Here is an 18,302-nt window from a genome sequence, read left to right on the forward strand (position 1 = left end):
GGTCTCTGCAGCTGCCGCTTCCCACACCGTGGTGTTATCACGATTGCTCCCCCACTCCACCTTGCTTATGGACGTGATAAATTGGATCACTGGGGAGTGACTGAGGCAGCTGGCATGGTTATTGATGCCAGTGGAAGATGGCTTCGGTAGTTGGCATGGGCGTGGTTGGAATGTGGGGGGGGTCCTTCATTGTGGCCCCCTCCGGTATTACCGCCATTGCCTGGGCCACCATAGTGTGTCATTTGGCCATTTGGCCCCTCCTCTTGTGACACTATGGACTGGGTCAACGGAGTGAGGCCCTGGCAACGGATATTAGTGCAGCTGGCGTGGACGGAGCTTAGCTGTTGGAGTCATTGAAGTTGGAGCAGCCGCCGCTGCCGCCATTGTCCTCACCACCGCCATCACTGGCTGCTTCACCACCTCACAATTTATCATCTGCTGCGATTTTGACATCTGGCCGTTACTCTTACATATTGTCCTTAAAAACGACCATTGCTATGATGGACATAAGCTTCCCGCTACCCCCTTGAACACTGTTGGCTGCCCCCCCATGGATATTTCATCTCCTCGTTCCCTCTCCCTGTGATGTCACCCCGTTTGGTTGATGCCACACTCTCCTCTATGTTATACTGCGACAGAACTTTACTCCCTTTGGGAACTCCCCCTTTCCTGGGGATGGCTTTCTTGCTTATCAAAATACTTCTTTAATGACGGATCTTGGGATCCTGAGAGGTGGCATGTGAAGAAGAGACTTATTAAGGGTTTCTTACAGGGTTTTTTAAATCAAATTTTAAGGTGGGGGCGGGGGGTTGATTTGGATGGCTCAGACAGGCTTGGGGGGGAGTCTGCCAGGGTACAGGCCAAAGCTAACTAATGGGTGTGGGTGGGGAGTGCTGGGAAGGGTTGGGATTCCAGGGGAGACATTAAGCCATTCCATTGGGGGGGGGGGTTCACCATCTCTACTGTTTGTGGGAGAGGCAGATATGGTGGGGGCCAAGGGCCAAATTATGTTTGGGGAACGCAGGTTCGCTGTTTAAGAGCGATCGTGCATTCCGACCCTCATCGCCCTTCTCGCACCCCCGGGTGTTCGGGATTACAGGACCCTGGTCTCCAGCTGGTATTGCTTAATGCCAGGTCCGTGGTACATAAGGCTCCCCTCATTTACGACCTCATACAAGAGGTAGAGCGGACCTAGTGTGCATTACAGAGACCTGGTTGGGCCATGAGGGGGATGTTCCCCTTAGTGAATTATGCCCACCAGGCTTCCTGGCGTTTCACCAGCCGAGAGCCCAGGGCAGGGGTGGGTGGTGGTAGTGGTTATTAGGGAAAGTTTCAGACCTCAGGAGGTCACTGTGCCTCAGATACGCGGGTGTGAGTCCCTTTTTGTGAAATGGGGCCTTGGAGTTCAGGTGGGCCTTTTGTTATATACCTATCTCCCTGCTACGTTTCATCGGCCCTGCCAGAGCTGCTGGATGTGTTAGCTGGATTGGCGGTTGATTTCCCCAGGCTTATGATCCTGGGGGATTTCAATCTGCCTTCCATTGGTGAGACATCCAAGTCAGCTTGGGAGTTCATGGCTTCCATGACGGCTATGGACCTAACTCAGTTAATTCAAGACCCCACCCATAATAGGGGACACATGCTCGACCTGATTTTTGTCTCTGGGCAGTGGATGAATGATCTAGATTTAGGGGATATTTCTATCCAACCCTTGTCATGGTCTGATCATTTCCTCATCAGGCTTGACTTTCATACTGCTACCCCTTGCCGCAGGGAGGCGGAATCGACTAGATATTTCCGCTCCAGGTGCCTGATGGACCCTGAAAGGTTCCTGATGGAGCTTGGGACTTTTCCTGAATCCCTTGCTCACAACTCAACCGAAGCCCTAGTATAAGCCTGGGATAGGGCAGCCACTGGGGCCTTGGATCGCATTGTGCCTTTGTGGCCTCTGACCTGGTGTTGATCCCGGGTAGTTCCCTGGTTTACCAAGGAGCTCAAGGAGATGAAACGCCAGAAAAGACACCTAGAGAGTGGTTGGAAGGCCAGCCGGTCTGAATCTGATCGAACACTAGTAAGAATTCATATTAAATCCTACGGCAAAATGGCAACATTTTTCCGCTCTTATTGCGTCTGCAGATAACTGTCCAGCCGCCCTGTTTATGGTGATCCACTCCTTACTTAAGCAAGGAACTGGGAAAGACCCCTTGCAGGGTAGGGCTGAAGAATTTGTTCAGTATCTGCAGGATAAAATCACTCAGATCTGGACAGGCTTGGACTCTGGGTAGATTCGGGTGAATCTTGTGGAGATTATCTGGGATGAGTTTGACCCTGTGACCCCAGAGGGCATGGACAGAATTATGGGGAGACTCAGTGTTGCCACTTGTGTGCTGGACCTGTGTCCCTCTTGGTTAGTTTCGGCTTCCCGGGAGGTGACATGAGGCTGGCTCCAGGCAATTACCAATGCTTCATTGAGAGAGGGGTTCTTTCCCACCACCTTGAAGGAGGCAGTGGTGAGGCCCCTCCTTAAGAAGCCTTCCCTGGACCCAGCTTCTTTAGCCAACTATCGTCCGGTCTCCAACCTTCGCTTTGTAGCGAAGGTTGTCGAGAGTGTGGTAGCACGTCAGCTTCTCCAGTACCTGGATGAAGCTGTCTACCTGGATCCATTTCAGTCAGGTTTCAGGCCCAGGTACAGCACATAGATGGCATTGGTCGTGTTGGTTGATGATCTCTGGTGGGCCCAGGACAGGGGCTGCTCCTCTGTCCTGGTCCTATTAGACCTCTCGGCGGCTTTTGATACCATTGACCATGGTATCCTACTGCAACGACTTGGGGGATTGGGAGTGGGGGACACCATTTTTTACGGTGGTTCTTCTCCTACCTGTCGGATTGGTCACAGTTCGTGTTGACTGGAGGGCAGGGATTGACCCCGAGGCGCGTCACTTGTAGGGTGCCACAGGGGTCAGTTCTCTCACCCCTCCTGTTCAACATATATATGAAACCGCTGCGCAAGATTATCCGTGGTTTTGGGGTATGGTATCATCAATATGCTGATGATACCCATCTCTACCCCAAACCACCCAAACAATGCCCTGGACGTGATGTCCCGATGCCTGGAGGCTGTGCGGATCTGGATGGGGGAGGAACAGGCTCAATCCTTCCAAGACTGAGTGGCTGTGGTTTCTGTCATCCCGATTTGTGCATCTTGTTCCATCTTTGATGGGGGAGAAATTTTAGCCCCCTCAGAGAGGGCCCGCAATCTGGGAGTCCTCCTGGGTATGCAGCTTAGTTTAGAACAGTGGTTCTCAAACTTGGCAACTTAGAATTCTGGGAGTTGAAGTCCACAAGTCTTAAAGCTGCCAAGTTTGGGAACCACTGATTTAGAAGAACACCTGATGGCCGTGACCAGGTTTTTTTTTACCAGGTTCGCCTGGTATGTCAGTTGCGCCCCTTCCTGGATCAGGATGCTCTGTACACAGTCATTCATGCCCTCATCCTTTCTCACCTGGACTACTGCAACGCTCTCTATATGGGGCTGCCCTTGAAGAGCACCCAGAGACTTCAGCTGGTCCAAAATGCTGCCGCGCGGGTTATCATGGGGATACCTAGGTGTTCCCATGTCACACCCCTTTTAGGCCGCCTGCACTGGTTGCCAGTTGTTTTCCGGGTGCGATTCAAGGTACTATTTATGACCTTTAAAGCTCCATGGCTTAGGCCCAGGGTACCTGCGACACCACCTACTGCCACCAGTAGCCTCCCACCATCCAGTGCGATTCCACAGAGTTGGCCTTCTCAGGGTGCCGTCGGCCAGATAGTGTCGACTAGTGACCCCAGGGGGAGAGCCTTCTCTGTGGGAGCGCCTTCCCTCTGGAATGAGCTGCCCCTGCAGCTTCGCATAATCCCTGACCTTCGGTCCTTCCGACGTGCCCTAAAAAGTTGGCTTTTCCAGCAAGCCAGCCTGGCCTGAACAAAATAAAATAAATGATTGATTTAATTGTTAATTTTAATCTAATTTTTAAAATGTTATTGTTAATATTAATTGGGTTTGTTTTTGGATATTCTATCTAATTTCCTTTTTAACTTTTGTAATATGTTTTTTTTTTACTGTTGTACGCTGCCCTGAGTACTTTGGGAGAAGGGCGGCATATAAATCCAATAAACAAACAAACAAACAACCTGGCCTTCTTACATTTAATTTTCGAAAACTTGGATTTCAATATTATTTTCAAACTCACAAATAGCTGGACTCTTTAATGAGAGAAAAAGCATTCTGCCTTTTCCAATGCTATCTAGTAGAACTTGGGGGCAAAAAGTTTCACAAAGGGACACGAAGGTCCATTTGTGTTCCTTCAAACACAAGCTATTTGCTTTGGCCTTAACCAAGAACAGAAAATAAAAAGAAATGTCTACATAATGTCTAGAATTCCTCAAACTCATATTAAGACTTTCCTGAATTAATGTCTGCACTAAAAGGCTGAGAATAGAGCTATAGAGATGACAGCTTAAAATAAGCTGCATCAGGAGTACAAGAGCTAGGAACCATTAACATCACAGCTAAGAAGCATGCATGTCTCCACAGCTGTACTCAAATATCAAAGTTGTTATTTTTTATGGGGATGAAATACATTTTTGAAGGGTAGTAATATTTTCTCCTAATCTTTTTTTTATACAGCCTTTTGGGGCACTTGTTTGTGTTTTTTCTTGAACACCACTACTGTATTTTCTTCTCATTGTTGTATTCTCCATTCTGGGTTACATGTCTATCCAAGTCCAAGGAGTGAACGAAACAATTTCATACAGATAACCATCTAATATCCTTGGTCATTTCTTGAAAATATTTTTTTTCAGCCAGAGTCTAACAATGATAAATTTTCAATGATGCTAGTAGTATAATTTATCATAGTAGGCTATGAAAAGTAAGGAAACTGATATAAGGACACATAAGAAAGTGGGGGGACCCATCCCACATCTGAATGAGAATTGGGATTGCCTAAATTCCTTCAGGCCACTCCTTTTCCTGTCTGAGGTTAGGATAACAAGTAGAGCAGGTCTGGTTGCCCCAATCAGCATACTGTATCAGCATTTGTAGAAGATAAACTTATTATTATTTAAAGAAAGAAATATCTGGAAAAGATATCAATCATTCTAAGTGATGCCTATTGAAGAAATATATTTGGGGAAAATGCTTTTTTCTATATTTGAATTCGCCTGATGATTTCTCCTCCATAAGTCTTCATTCACTGTTGCAATTAATTTGTTTTAAGTATCTTGCAAATGTAGTGAATATTCCTCAATAAGTCTGACAGTTCAACAAAAGTTAAGCAGGCATATCGGATAATTCTAGGTCTTTTGAAGTGGTTTATAAATTAAATGTGCCTGGCATGTTTATTTGTCTGATTTCAAGGCATAGCAGAGCATGGCATGACAAGTAGACATACTCACAACAGGTATTACTATGACATCTGAAATCACACACCATTTCCTCTTTGACTTAGTTATAGCAGAATGAATCACAACATCCTACTCTTAAGCTTTAATCTTGTATAACATGAACATTGCATAATGAGGCTATTAGAAATGATAAATAAAGTACTTTTACTCAACTCTCTTTCATGGAAATACTTTATCTGGAAGTACATCCCATTGAGTTCAATAGTTTAAAATATCTAAAAATAATAGACAAGACATTTTGGTTTGAATTCAGTTTGTATAACAGCCTTCTTTGACTCAAATACATTTGATGTAGCACAGACCATGAATTATTTTTATACTATTCTTCCTTTTATTTTCAGAATAATCACATTATTGAATGGCCCCACTAACATGCTATTTCTCCTAGCATCCCAGTCTCCGAAGGTGAACTAGAGTAGACAAAATGTTCAAAGCAAACTTCAAATCAGCATTAAGGTACAACGATAGGGCTCTCAATAACTTTCCCATTATGTACAGTAATTGGCGAAATATGGTAAACTATTCTCCATATCTGGAAAATATACATGTCAATCTCTTCACATTTTTATCTCAGCCTCTGCCATTTACCAAATATGTAAAAGTGAAAGTAATACAATTTAACCAACACAGTGTCCCTATTGCAAGACATACTTAACTGGATCAATGGGATTGGTATTAGTATGCCAATATTAAAAAGGAGTTAGCTGATCCATGAGGTTAAGTACTTAGCCCCTCAAAGACCTAGCTTTCTATAGAGTTAAATGAACTACACTCAACCTTATATTATAAGAACATTTAAAATCTAAATTAAAAAAAAAAGTCTCGCTGAATTCATATCAAGGACTTGTTATACAGAAACAATTAATTACTAAAAATGGATGGCATTGCTCAATTATACCTATTGCTGCTCAGTAAAACAATGGGGAAAGGGCTAGGGATATTATTACGGCTCACTGCACAGTCAACTAGATATTCAGATTGGGTTTAGCATTTTAGTCCACCTTTTGAGTTCTTCCCGAGGAACTGAGTTAGACAGAAGTGGCTGTTTGATGGTGTTACAGATCAGTAATGGTATCCTCTTTTCTTCACTACCAGTTCGGTGGTGGGAGCGCACGTGTGTCTGCAAGCGCAGAAGGTTCATGATGACATCTGGGTGGGTGGGCAGAGTCTCGTGCTGCCACCACTACCGGTTCACCTGAACCGGTGCAAACTGGCAGAATACCACCTCTGTTATAGATATTGTTGCAGAATGTAAGCTCTTTCAAGTAAAGCTGCATTTTGCAATTGACTGATGGTAAATTTGTAAAATGCTGGGGTGTTCAAGTAATGCTCCAGTTGTTTTGGGATTGCACCCAAGGTTTCTACTACTTTTGGTACTACCTTTGCCTTCTTTTGCCACAATTATTCTATTTCTATTTTCAGGTCTTTTATTTCATCTTTCTAGGTCTTTTTCTTTTATTCTTCTCTCTTTAGGTACTGACTATCCACTATCCAGGCATTTTTGTATTTTTTATCAACAATTGTTAAATTTGGTGTGTGTGTGTGTGTGTGTGTGTGATGTAGCAGGTGTCTGTCAATTTGAATTCTAAAGTCCCAAAGCATTTAGCTTCCTCATTTTCTATATGATCTCTATTTTATGGTCTCACCAGTTCTTGCTTGCAGGCAAATGGTATTTCTTGCAGATCTTCCAATGCACCACTGTTGCTACTTTGTCATGCCATTGTTTGCAGTTAGTCAGTGTAACCTTCTTGCAGCAGCTAACCAGGTGATCTACTTGTTCTTCATCTTTTTCGCAGAGTCAGCATTTGCTGTCAGTTGCTGTCTTCTCAATTGTCACTTTGTGTGCCTTTGTTCTTAAGGCTTGGTCTTCTGCAGCCAGAATTAGCCCCTCTGTTTCTTTCTTTCCTGCTCTTAACCATTGCCCCGTAATATTCTTTCTTTTTTTCTTTCTTTTTTTTCTTTCTTTTTTTCTTTCTTTCTTTCTTTCTTTCTTTCTTTCTTTCTTCTTTCTTTCTTTCTTTCTCCCCCACTCTCTCTCTCATGCACTGGACATGTAATGCTTTGTCTTCCCATGTTTCTTTTCTGTTCTTCGTTTGGTTGTTTTTGTAGGCCAGTTTGGTCTTTAGTACTTGGTAGATCTTCCTGGTAAACTGCTTCAGTTCATCTTCTTCACTGTCCTTTAGACATTCTTCCAATACCCCTTTTCCTTTTTCAATCATCTTATGTACTTGCCCACCTATTTCCCTTTATAAGTAGTCTGTCGTATTGCTGTGTGGATGAAGGGCTTGATTCATTGATTATATTTTTGGTCTTCCTATCCAGACTTTTAGTTCTGATTGAGTCCAGTCCACTATTGCAGCTGTGTATCTGAAATTGCTGAGGTATTAAATACCTTTATGTTATTACCTCCATTAAGTTTGGACTTTAAGATCTTCTTCAGATCTTTTCTTGATGTATTGATTTCTAACCTTTTTCTTGACATCTTGCTTGATGTTGTCAGCTTGAAAGATGTCCAGGTATTTGTAGTGATCATCTTCACCCTGACTCTTGGTATTTTCACTAGGTGACCAGGAATGGGTGACTGTCTGTGGGGCTTCCTGTTTCAGGAAGGGACAACTGGTGCACAACAAGAGTTTGTGCAAAGGTTCTCCTTGTCACCTGTTCTTTGAGTAGTAGCTGTGAGTCAAGAAGGATTCCCACATTGCACACCACATTAGAATGGGGAAAGGGTATCCCATTCAATATCAATGATGTAAACAACCACAAACCTGGAAGGTCACTGTCCTGTCCAATCCAGACCTGAATGGAGATAATGAAGCATTGCTAGCATTTTTGCGCAAGGATTTCTGAAGTTACACAATTCCTGGGGCAACTGAGCTGTGATTATATTTTCCAAATAGCAACTATCAACTGTCAGAACTGCTACCAAGAAGACCAGTCATGGTTACTGTGTTGTGGTGATTTGATTTCATTAAAGAGAGAAAAATGCCTTATATCACTTGAAATAAAGGTAATTAAAAAACAGAAATGAAAGATACTGGCATATTCTGAACATTAACCACTATAACTATTATTTAGCTATGATCTATGTCTTTGAATCAAAAAGAAAGAAAAAGAAAAAAGAAAAAAAGAAAGAGCATGTGAATAATTTGTTTATGTGTGGTTATATGCATATACCCCATACACATGTGTCCACACACAGAAACGAACCCTCAGATAGAGAGAGACAGATACTACACACCCCCATCCCATACAGCAAAATGAAGAGATAGCTGATGATTAAAGCTTAAGCAGACAAGCAAAATGCAGGGCTGCCAATGTTTTTATTGGTTTTTAAGTACAGCATGACATAAAAACAGAGCAGTGGAAGCTTTCCCCACAAGGAGATAAACAACTGAAGAAAACTTCCTGTGCTTAATCTCCATGGGTCAAACTCCTGTTAATAGTATTTTTAAAAAGCCATAAAAAAAGTTGGCAGGCATAGCATGGACTCCAGGTTAGCACCTTGTACTCCTATAAACAATTTCAGTTTGGCATGGATAATGCTTTTAAAAGTCCCAAACTCAAATCTTGGTTGAAATACTTGTAATTTTAGGAAGGATTTGGGTTGACTCTCCTGCTTTATCTTATTTATTGATCAAGGTAATAAATAATGTATAGTTTTCTAGACAGTCCAGCTCTACATGATTTCATGTTCTGATACATTTTGGACTTAGTCCTGTAGGTCGTTTCCCAGACATCCCCTATTCTGCTGAAGTCACCACATTGGATGTTTGCCCACCCTGCTGGGCCAAGCCCCATCTGAATATATATAAATGTTGAGCCTTTGACTGATGAGGAAGTTGGCCACCTTGAAAGGACTGATGTAACTTTGCAGCCTTGTATCCTCAATGGAAAAACATCTTCACATAATTGGAAAAAGGTGAGTCCAGGCTAAATGTAAAGACTTTTTTCCCAAATTACTTTCAGCTTTATCATTATTGAGGTTCCACTGTGAAGTTATTCTTTCCACCCTCACAAACAAATCGCTCTGAGTGAAAACCAGTCTCCTAGCCAAGAGGCTTTTCACTGTCCCTACCTTACCACGTTCATGTCAAACAGATAGGAAAGAAATGGAGGTAGTGACAGATTTTATTTTCCTGGGCTCCAAGATCACCGCAGATGGGGACTGCAGCCAAGAAATTAAAAGATGCTTGTTCCTGGGGAGGAAAGCTATAGCAAAACTAGATGGTATACTAAAAAGCAGAGGCATCATCCTGCCAACAAAAGTGCATATAGTCAAGGCTATGGTTTTCCCAGTGGCAGAGGATGGTAGAGGACAGGAAAGCCTGGAGGAACGTTGTCCATGGGGTCGCAATGGGTGGGACACGACTTTGCAACTAACAACAACAACAACCTTACCCAGGCAAATATGTCTCCAACCAGGAACTAGATAAACAAAAATCAGGTTTCAAAGCTTAAAACCAGATAAGTCCCTCCTTTCCTATTTTCCACTCCGGAGAAAAAGAGGAAATGTTTGGGATGGGAGGTGCAAATATGGATAGAAGAGCACCTGCTGGCTTGTGCTTTGATCATGCCATTTGGTTGAAAGGCTCAAAGAGACAGAAGAGAGGAGGTGGTAGTGGCAGTTTTGGGAGTTAGAGAAGGAGGGGAAATTCAGAGGAACAAAGAATCCTTCTGAGCACAGAGCTCATGTATGTATCTTGTTCACTTTGTATCACATTCCCGGCCACAGCGTGGAAGACAAATGGGAGGCCAGATGATGTCTGATAGAGATCAACATTACTCTAATGGGTTCTGTGCTTGTACTATGTGATAGTAGCAGATGATCACTCAATATGGGGAGAAAACTGATGCCTATTTGCTGCCTTTGCATAATGTCCTATGGGAAGTATCATAGTTACGAAATGTTACCCACATCTGACCAAAATCAAGATGCCCTTTGATTTTTATATCCTAGGACTGGCCTCTTAAAACCTGATTACTTGTAGAAAAATCCAGAGCTCCTTTTCTAAACTGATCCCTGTAATCTGTATATAGCACAGCTTTTCAATTGTTAACGGAGCCAGAATTGATATTAACTGTTTTTTCCAGGAATGTCGTGGCTCAAACGAATATATAATACTCCATGTCTACAGAGGCTTAGATCTTGAGTGAAAAATCCCACATATTCTACAGTGGCAAAGAAAAAGAGAAGAAAAGAAAAACAAGAAAAAGGAAAAAAAAAACAAGCAAAAATTGGATGAAGTTGGGATCTTTCAAATCCAGGCATGAATTTTTTCTTCCAATTAATTGTGTCCAATTCTCAGAGACTGCCCGGAGAAGTCACTGTAATTTTCTTGGCAAAGTTTCGAAGACAAGGACCATTGGTTGATTGTTCCCATAGACAAGGGAACAATCAACCAATAGAACAGCTTGCTTTCAGAAGTTGTGGGTGCTTCATCATTGGAGGCTTTTAAGAAGAGACCGGACAGCCATTTGTCAGAAACATGTTAGGGTTTCTTGCTTGAGCAAGAAGTTGGACTAGATGATCTAAGGTCCTTTCCAACTCTGTTACTCTGTATTCTGTAAGTGGTTTGCCACTGCCTCCTTCCTGTTCTCCTTTGATTGAGCTTTATTGAATTGTAAAAGGTAAATGTAAATGTTTCTCTCGCACATATGTGTTAGTCGTTCCTGACTCTAGGGGCAGTGCTCGTCTCCGTTTCAAAGCTGAAGAGCCAGCACTGTCCAAAGATGTCTATGTGGTCATGTGGCCGGCATGACTAAATGCCAAAGGCGAACAGAATGTTGTTACCTTCCCACCAAAGGTGGTCCCTATTTTTCTACTTACATTTTTTACATGCTTTTGAACTGCTAGGTTGACAGAAGCTGGGACAAGTAATGGGAGCTCACTCCATTACACGGCACTAGAGATTCGAACCACTAAACTGCTGACCTTCTGATCGACAAGCTGAAAATCTTAGCCACCGAGCCACTGCATCCCTTTTTCATTTTCATTTTTGAGCCGAGCTTATAAAAGAAGATGACCAGCAGCATGAAGGAACACTGAGTTGTAGTGATAATGGGTCCATTACTGGAAGCTCTGAAGGACCAGGTTAGAGACAGAATATCATAAGGACAATCTATCTATGTGGATGGCCCATAATCAGTCAGTCAGTCAGTCAGTGAATCAAGCTTCTAATTTGGACAAGAAAGAGCAACTTCTGGTGATCCTGTTTTTTCTCGTATAATGTTATATACCCCTATTAGTTCTTACACACCCTTTTAATGACCATTTTTAATGTTTATGTTTGTATCTTTCCATTTCTATAGGATTGCATTGCACTCATGTCAAAAGCACCAAGGCTCTTCTGGGTTGAAATGATTAGCCAGTGACATCACCATTGCCCAGTTGGGGGCTCCTTTCATGTCCAGTTACATATAACAGCATTATGAATTGGTCATTTATTTTCAATTACTTTCTTAATGATGCCAACAAGAATTCCTGTTTTTACAGCAGTTCCCCTTTGGGGAGGAAAATTCTGTTGAGCTATCCAAAAAAGGCTAAACCATGGCAGTTCAGACCTCTTAATTTGTAATTAAGATTATTCCCCCCTCCCAATGAATGTGCATTGCTTATTTTTGGCTATACAGAGTTGTGGTTTTATGTTGATGCCTCTATTTATCAGTTTGCAGAAATCCTTTTGAAGTTATTTGTTGTTTTATTTCCGATCATCATAACATCCATCTACTTACTTGTTTTCTACCCTACCTTCTTACAATCAAAATAACATGGTATTTCTGAGACTGACCATACATTCAGAAAACTATATCTAATATAGAAAGTACTGCTAGAGCTTCCATGATGTCAACTATTTCTTGGAGGCAGTATATTACAAGCACCAAATATCCAGCTGCTTTAATATAGGCCTCTGTTTTAGGAGAAGCACATAGGCACATGAATTGCACCTTCCTTTTACTTTTTGATTGGACAGTCTGATTTCCCACTTTGCTCCTTGATTTCCATTCCATAGTTGACACATGGAATTACATGAGAGAGATAGAAAGGAAAGACTAACTGATTGTCAGGTGAGATAGCTTGCAATACTAATAGCAATAGCACTTAGACTTATATACTGCTTCACAGTGCTTTACAGCCCTCTCTAAGCGGTTTACAGAGTCAGCATATTTTCCCAACAATCTGAGTCCTCATTTTACCCACCTCAGAAGGATGGAAGGCTGAGTCAACTTGAGCCTGGTGAGATTCAAACTGTTAAACTGCAGGCAGCCGGCAGGCAGCAGAATAGGCTGCAGTACTGATTCCCACCACTGCACAGACATGACTCATATAAGCATCATATAGGCATTATTTCTGTTTCAGAATTGCAGGCTGCTACATAAGTGATAAGCCTATACGACGATCTTATCTTTGGTGATGTTTTGAGGGTAGAGTTGCTTAATAATGTGCAGTATTTAATAACAGGACTGCTAAATATGCTGAAATCTATTTGGACCTGATGAACCAGGAGAAGCTCATCTCTTCAGAGGGCCTTTAAACATGCATATGTAGTTAATCTATAATATGCAATCTTTTGCTAACCCTCGGTCCTGCCCTGAAATAAAGATATGTCTCAGTCATTAATGTGGCTCTCCACTGTAATTTGAGGTAATTCTGGCTGTTTCACTGCTGGAGTCTGACTAGCAAGGTGTTTTTTTTGGGGGGGGGGGGCGGAGAACAGAGTCCTATGATTTATGGGAATGAGATTTTGCAGCAAAACTCATATCTCCTGACTTAATAAAAACCACTTAAAGTTTGCTATTATTTATATTTAGTTTATTTTTCATAGATTTTACTGTTTGAGTTAGATTGTTTGAATTAGATTACTCTAGGGATTTCATCTCACCTCTTTTTTTTAAACAGTTAATAAGCATTCATAACTTGAGACATTCCAAAAGCAAATTTTGAAAACTCATTTATTTACTCAATGGAATTATATTTTTAGGACTTCATTCTTCTTGTGCACTACCTTTCAGAAAGAAGCACAATTCCACAATTCCAGCTGCCAGAATATCCTTTATTTCTTTACCCAACCTTCAAAGATGTTGTTGTTCTCTTTTCTTCTCCAACTTTCAAGAAAATTAGTCTAACAAAAATTATATATAAGTAATTATGTCGCATGATACAATGTTTCCAACAAGAAATGATTGTTGGGGATGTTTATTTCCTCCCAGCTGATTATTGAAATTCCCTTTTCCCAGAATGGCTCTGTGTAGCTTTGTGGTATCACTGGCAAGTGGAGTCTTTTTGGCTGTACAAGTCCTGGTACAGATAGCATATTTCAGTGTTTACAAATGGTTTCATAGACATAGTTTTAAAGATGAAGGAGTTGATTCTTCTTTCCCCCTTACACTTTTATACCAGTATATTTCCATTGCCTTAAGCAGAAGACCTGGGCAATTTGCACAGCCTTAGAAGGAAAGGACAATGCTGGAAAAAGATTGGAAAACTACTGGGACAATGAAAACTCTGGGATCTTGTCAGTGAAGCACAAATAATTGGATTGAGATCCTGACCCTTGACCTGTACTGTGAAGTCTGCAGTTTGTCAAACTAAATCTCACTTCTGGATACTCATGTCACTTTTAAATGCTTTGATGCATATGATGGCACATTCCTCTTCAGCAATCTTGGAAATGTTGCTTATTTTACAATTACCTCTTATGAAGATTTATCATTTGCAGATTCTGATTGTTGTGTAGATCAAGCAAAATAAAGGTACTAGAATATGTTTCCACACCAAGTGTGTGTGTGTTGAACTAATTAGATCCCTGGATGATATGTTGAACTCCAAGAGGAACCCATTTCACCATTCATAATTTTTCAGATATGAGTCCTTCACACATTAACTGACTGTTTTATGTTATAAAACTGTATTTATGCTCTTCTGGGAGTAATAGTTTTTGAATTTTTATGCTGATTGTATCAGGTGTGAGTTCTGGCAGGCACTACTGCTGGTTCGCTCATGAGCGCCCTTTCCATGTGCACGCGCTTGATGCACACTCTGCGCGCATATGCAATGCAATAAAAATTGTACTGCGCATACACAGAAGCAAAAAACAAATGAGAGAGAACTGATTCGGGGGCATGGCAGGCCTGGGTCGTTGCCCGTTCCAGAAACCCAGGCTGCCAAACTATTACTGGTTCAGCCGAACCAGTCCGAACCAGTAGGAACCCACCAATGGATTGTATACTGCTGTATATGCAGGAGCTTATTATTTCATACTGTAGCTGAATATCTACTTTCTGTCTAATAATTCATTCTGAAAGAATATTTCAACTTGTTATTGCAATATATTAATATATCATATAAAGAAGTACAAATGCATATATCCTAAAGAAAAAGCATAGTTAGTGATGATTTATTATTTAAGTATTTATCACATTTGTATAGCTACTGATCTCATAAGAGACTGACTCTGACTGGCATGTAACAAAAAAGAAAAGCAATAAATAGATGTAAAAACAATCACTATTAAAAACTATAAGAGCTACTAAAAAGCATTTAAAAAAGGGACCGTGATGTAAGAGAGCCATGGCAAAATCTCCTGGGTCCCCTGGGACTCCCAGACCTGATAACACATCCAGGTCTTGAGGGACCTGCAGAATATTAAGAACTATGGAACTAATCTCACTTATAAGGAGAGAAGATTCCACAAGGCAGATAGCAGAGAAAGCCCGTTCCTGGGACTCACCTTTTGTAGTCTGAGCGAAGGAGGACGCGACAGCCAGGGTTCCGAACAGCAACGTCTTTATTAACAACCATAAGAACTAGATGACAGCGATTCGAAGGAACAAACCGCGCGCCAAGGTATATATACAAACAAGTTAACCAATCGGTGGCCGAGGACTGGGCAGCAACCGCTGACGTCAGTCCCTCGGCCAATCAGTACCGTATATACTCGAGTATAGGCCGACCTGAATATAAGCCGAGGCACCTAATTTACCACAAAAAACTGGAAAAGTTATTGACTCGAGTATAAGCCTAGGGTGGGAAATGCAGCAGCTACCGGTAAATTTCAAAAATAAAAATAGATACCAATAATATTTTTGAATATTTATTTCAAAGAAAAACAGTAAACTAGCGGTGTATTCAATGAAATACTTCACTCACCTCATGATGCTGATGTCCCGCTGTGATGATGATGTCCCGTGCAGCCGCGGGAGCGATGTCCCGCCTCCTATGACACACGGCACAGTGATTCCTATCATTGGATCACTGTACCAGAGGAGGTGGGACATAGCTATGTGGCTGCTTGCCATAACAAGGAGGAGGTGGGACATCGTTGCAGAGCGGCAGGAGGGGGAGGAAGGGGAATCATAAGACAGCCCTGCATTACATTAGAACGTGAGGAGGGGGGATGGTGCGGTGCGCGCTGCGCGGCAAACTGACACAGAGGGAGGGGAAACTCACAGGGGCGCCGGGCCATTCACGAGCCTCACCCAGCGGCATGGCCCCGCCCCTTTTTCTCCTCCATTTCGGGCAAATTTTTCACTGACTCGAGTATAAGCCGAGTCGGCTTTTTTCAGCCCAAAAAGTGGGCTGAAAAACTAGGCTTATACTTGAGTATATACAGTAAGTAACTTGGGCCGGCAACAGCCTCTCGCGTCCTGATTGGCTGGGACGCGCCGAGAGGCTGTTGCTGGCTAGAGAGTAATGTATATATAATTCAACTACTGAATATGCAACACCCCTTCCCCCCAGTTTGCGCATGTCCGCGGTTGGAGCATGCGTAGTCTTGAAGATACGCTGGGCGGTGCCGGACCTGCCCAGATCTTCTCAGTCCAAGAGCAGTCGTCGGCGGAGGAGGACCTTCTCATTGTAGCTCCTCCCCGAAGGGAGTGCAGCTCCGAGGGACGCCATCTTGGCACGGCCCAGAAGGCGGGCTCAACAGCGGAGGTAGGCCGGGCCATCAGTTGTCTGAGCAGGTGAAGCCAACTGTAACCGCTCGATGTCGGCCGTGGACTGTTCCGAGAGCTTGGCTGCTCTGGCAGTCTCCACGGCCTGGAGCAAGGTGATATCTTGATGGCGGAACATGCGGCTCCGCAGGTTGACATCGCGGACCGCGCAGACGAACTGCTCCACCAGATTTTCCTCCAAATTGGAGAAGTCACATTGAGCGGCAGTCGTTCACAGCGATTCCAGGAACTGGCTAATTGATTCATGTGGCTTTTGGACCCGGCGACGGAATGCGAATCGGCGCGCGATTTTTGATGGGGTGGGGGCGTAATGGTTTTTTAGCCTTGACATCAGGTTGTCCCACCCCAGCTTGTAGGCTGGCCTCGGGGCGGCCAGGGCTCTAGCAGAGGCGAACATTGAGGGTTCGCAACAGGAGAGGAAGAAACTGCACTTTTCTTCCTCGGTCTGTGCCTGGTTCTTGGTCGCTATTAGATAACATTCAAAACGTTCCATAAATCCCTCCCAGGATTCTCCGGCTGATCCATAGGGAGCGAAAGGAGGCAACGCTGAAGTCATCTTGCGTCAGATTTGAGTCGGAAGAGAGAGAGACAGGGGGAGGAAAAAAATGTTCTTTTCTCCTAGACAGCGTTCGTTGCCGGCGCGGACGCGGCGGGGCAGCTGGCTAAGTTCTTTCCTCTCTCTTGTTTCCCCTAGGCTTCGCGGGAATCGCAGAATCCCACCCTCGTCGCCAGTTTTGTAGTCTGAGCGAAGGAGGATGCGACAGCCAGGGTTCCGAACAGCAACGTCTTTATTAACAACCATAAGAACTAGATGACAGCGATTCGAAGGAACAAACCGCGCGCCAAGGTATATATACAAACAAGTTAACCAATCGGTGGCTGAGGACTGGGCAGCAACCGCTGACGTCAGTCCCTCGGCCAATCAGTAAGTAACTTGGGCCGGCAACAGCCTCTCGCGTCCTGATTGGCTGGGACGCACCGAGAGGCTGTTGCTGGCTAGAGAGTAATGTATATGTAATTCAACTACTGAATATGCAACATCACCAAATGTAATTCCCTGACAGATGGCACCAACAGCATGCCTCCTCTGCCAGACCTAATGAAATGGGCTGACATGATTGAGAAAGTCAGTCCCTCAAATTCATTCCTTTGATTGATAAACTGCAGCTCTCCTACCATTTGTTAATTTCAATTTATCATTTTTTCTTAACCTGACATTACTACATCCACTGTGTATCATTGACCTTCACACTCTTGGGGATGTTGCTGTCTCCCAAAATTTACTTTTGGTCCCTAGTCACAAACATTTGCCTAATACTGTAAAATCCCCATTCCTCCCCACTCCTGGGGAAGGATACTGTAAAATCCCCATTCCCTCCCTACTCTGGGGCCAGCCAGAAATGGTATTTGCCAGTTCTCCGAACTACTCAAAATTTCTGCTACCGGTTCTCAAGAACCTGTCAGAACCTGCTGAATTTCACCCCTGCCCTATTAATAAGATTAAATCTTTCACAACTCTCCTCTTGGGTTCATGTTTTTGCTTTATTGTTGGCTGTCCTTGCTAAACCCTCCCAACCATCCAAAAGGAAAATGCATGGATTCAATAACAATGAAATGTTGGAATGATTTTCTAACATTTTTGAAAAATTGCACATTCCCTTCTGTGGTTCCAACAATCCATTTTTTTTAATTTTTAGAACTGCGAAATATTAATAATATAAATTTAAAAAATTCTTCTAAAATAGCATATCAAAAAATACTTACATACTAGATATTTTGCTTTATTGAGTAAGAAAATCCACCCTTCACCAAAATTTGACCTTCAGCATTCTTGCTCATTTCTCATCTAGGGAATGGAATAAATATGTCACATTTTCTTTGGCAAATAACACTTTAAT

Source organism: Thamnophis elegans, chromosome 8 (assembly GCF_009769535.1).
Source record: "Thamnophis elegans isolate rThaEle1 chromosome 8, rThaEle1.pri, whole genome shotgun sequence".
NCBI lineage: Eukaryota > Metazoa > Chordata > Lepidosauria > Squamata > Colubridae > Thamnophis > Thamnophis elegans.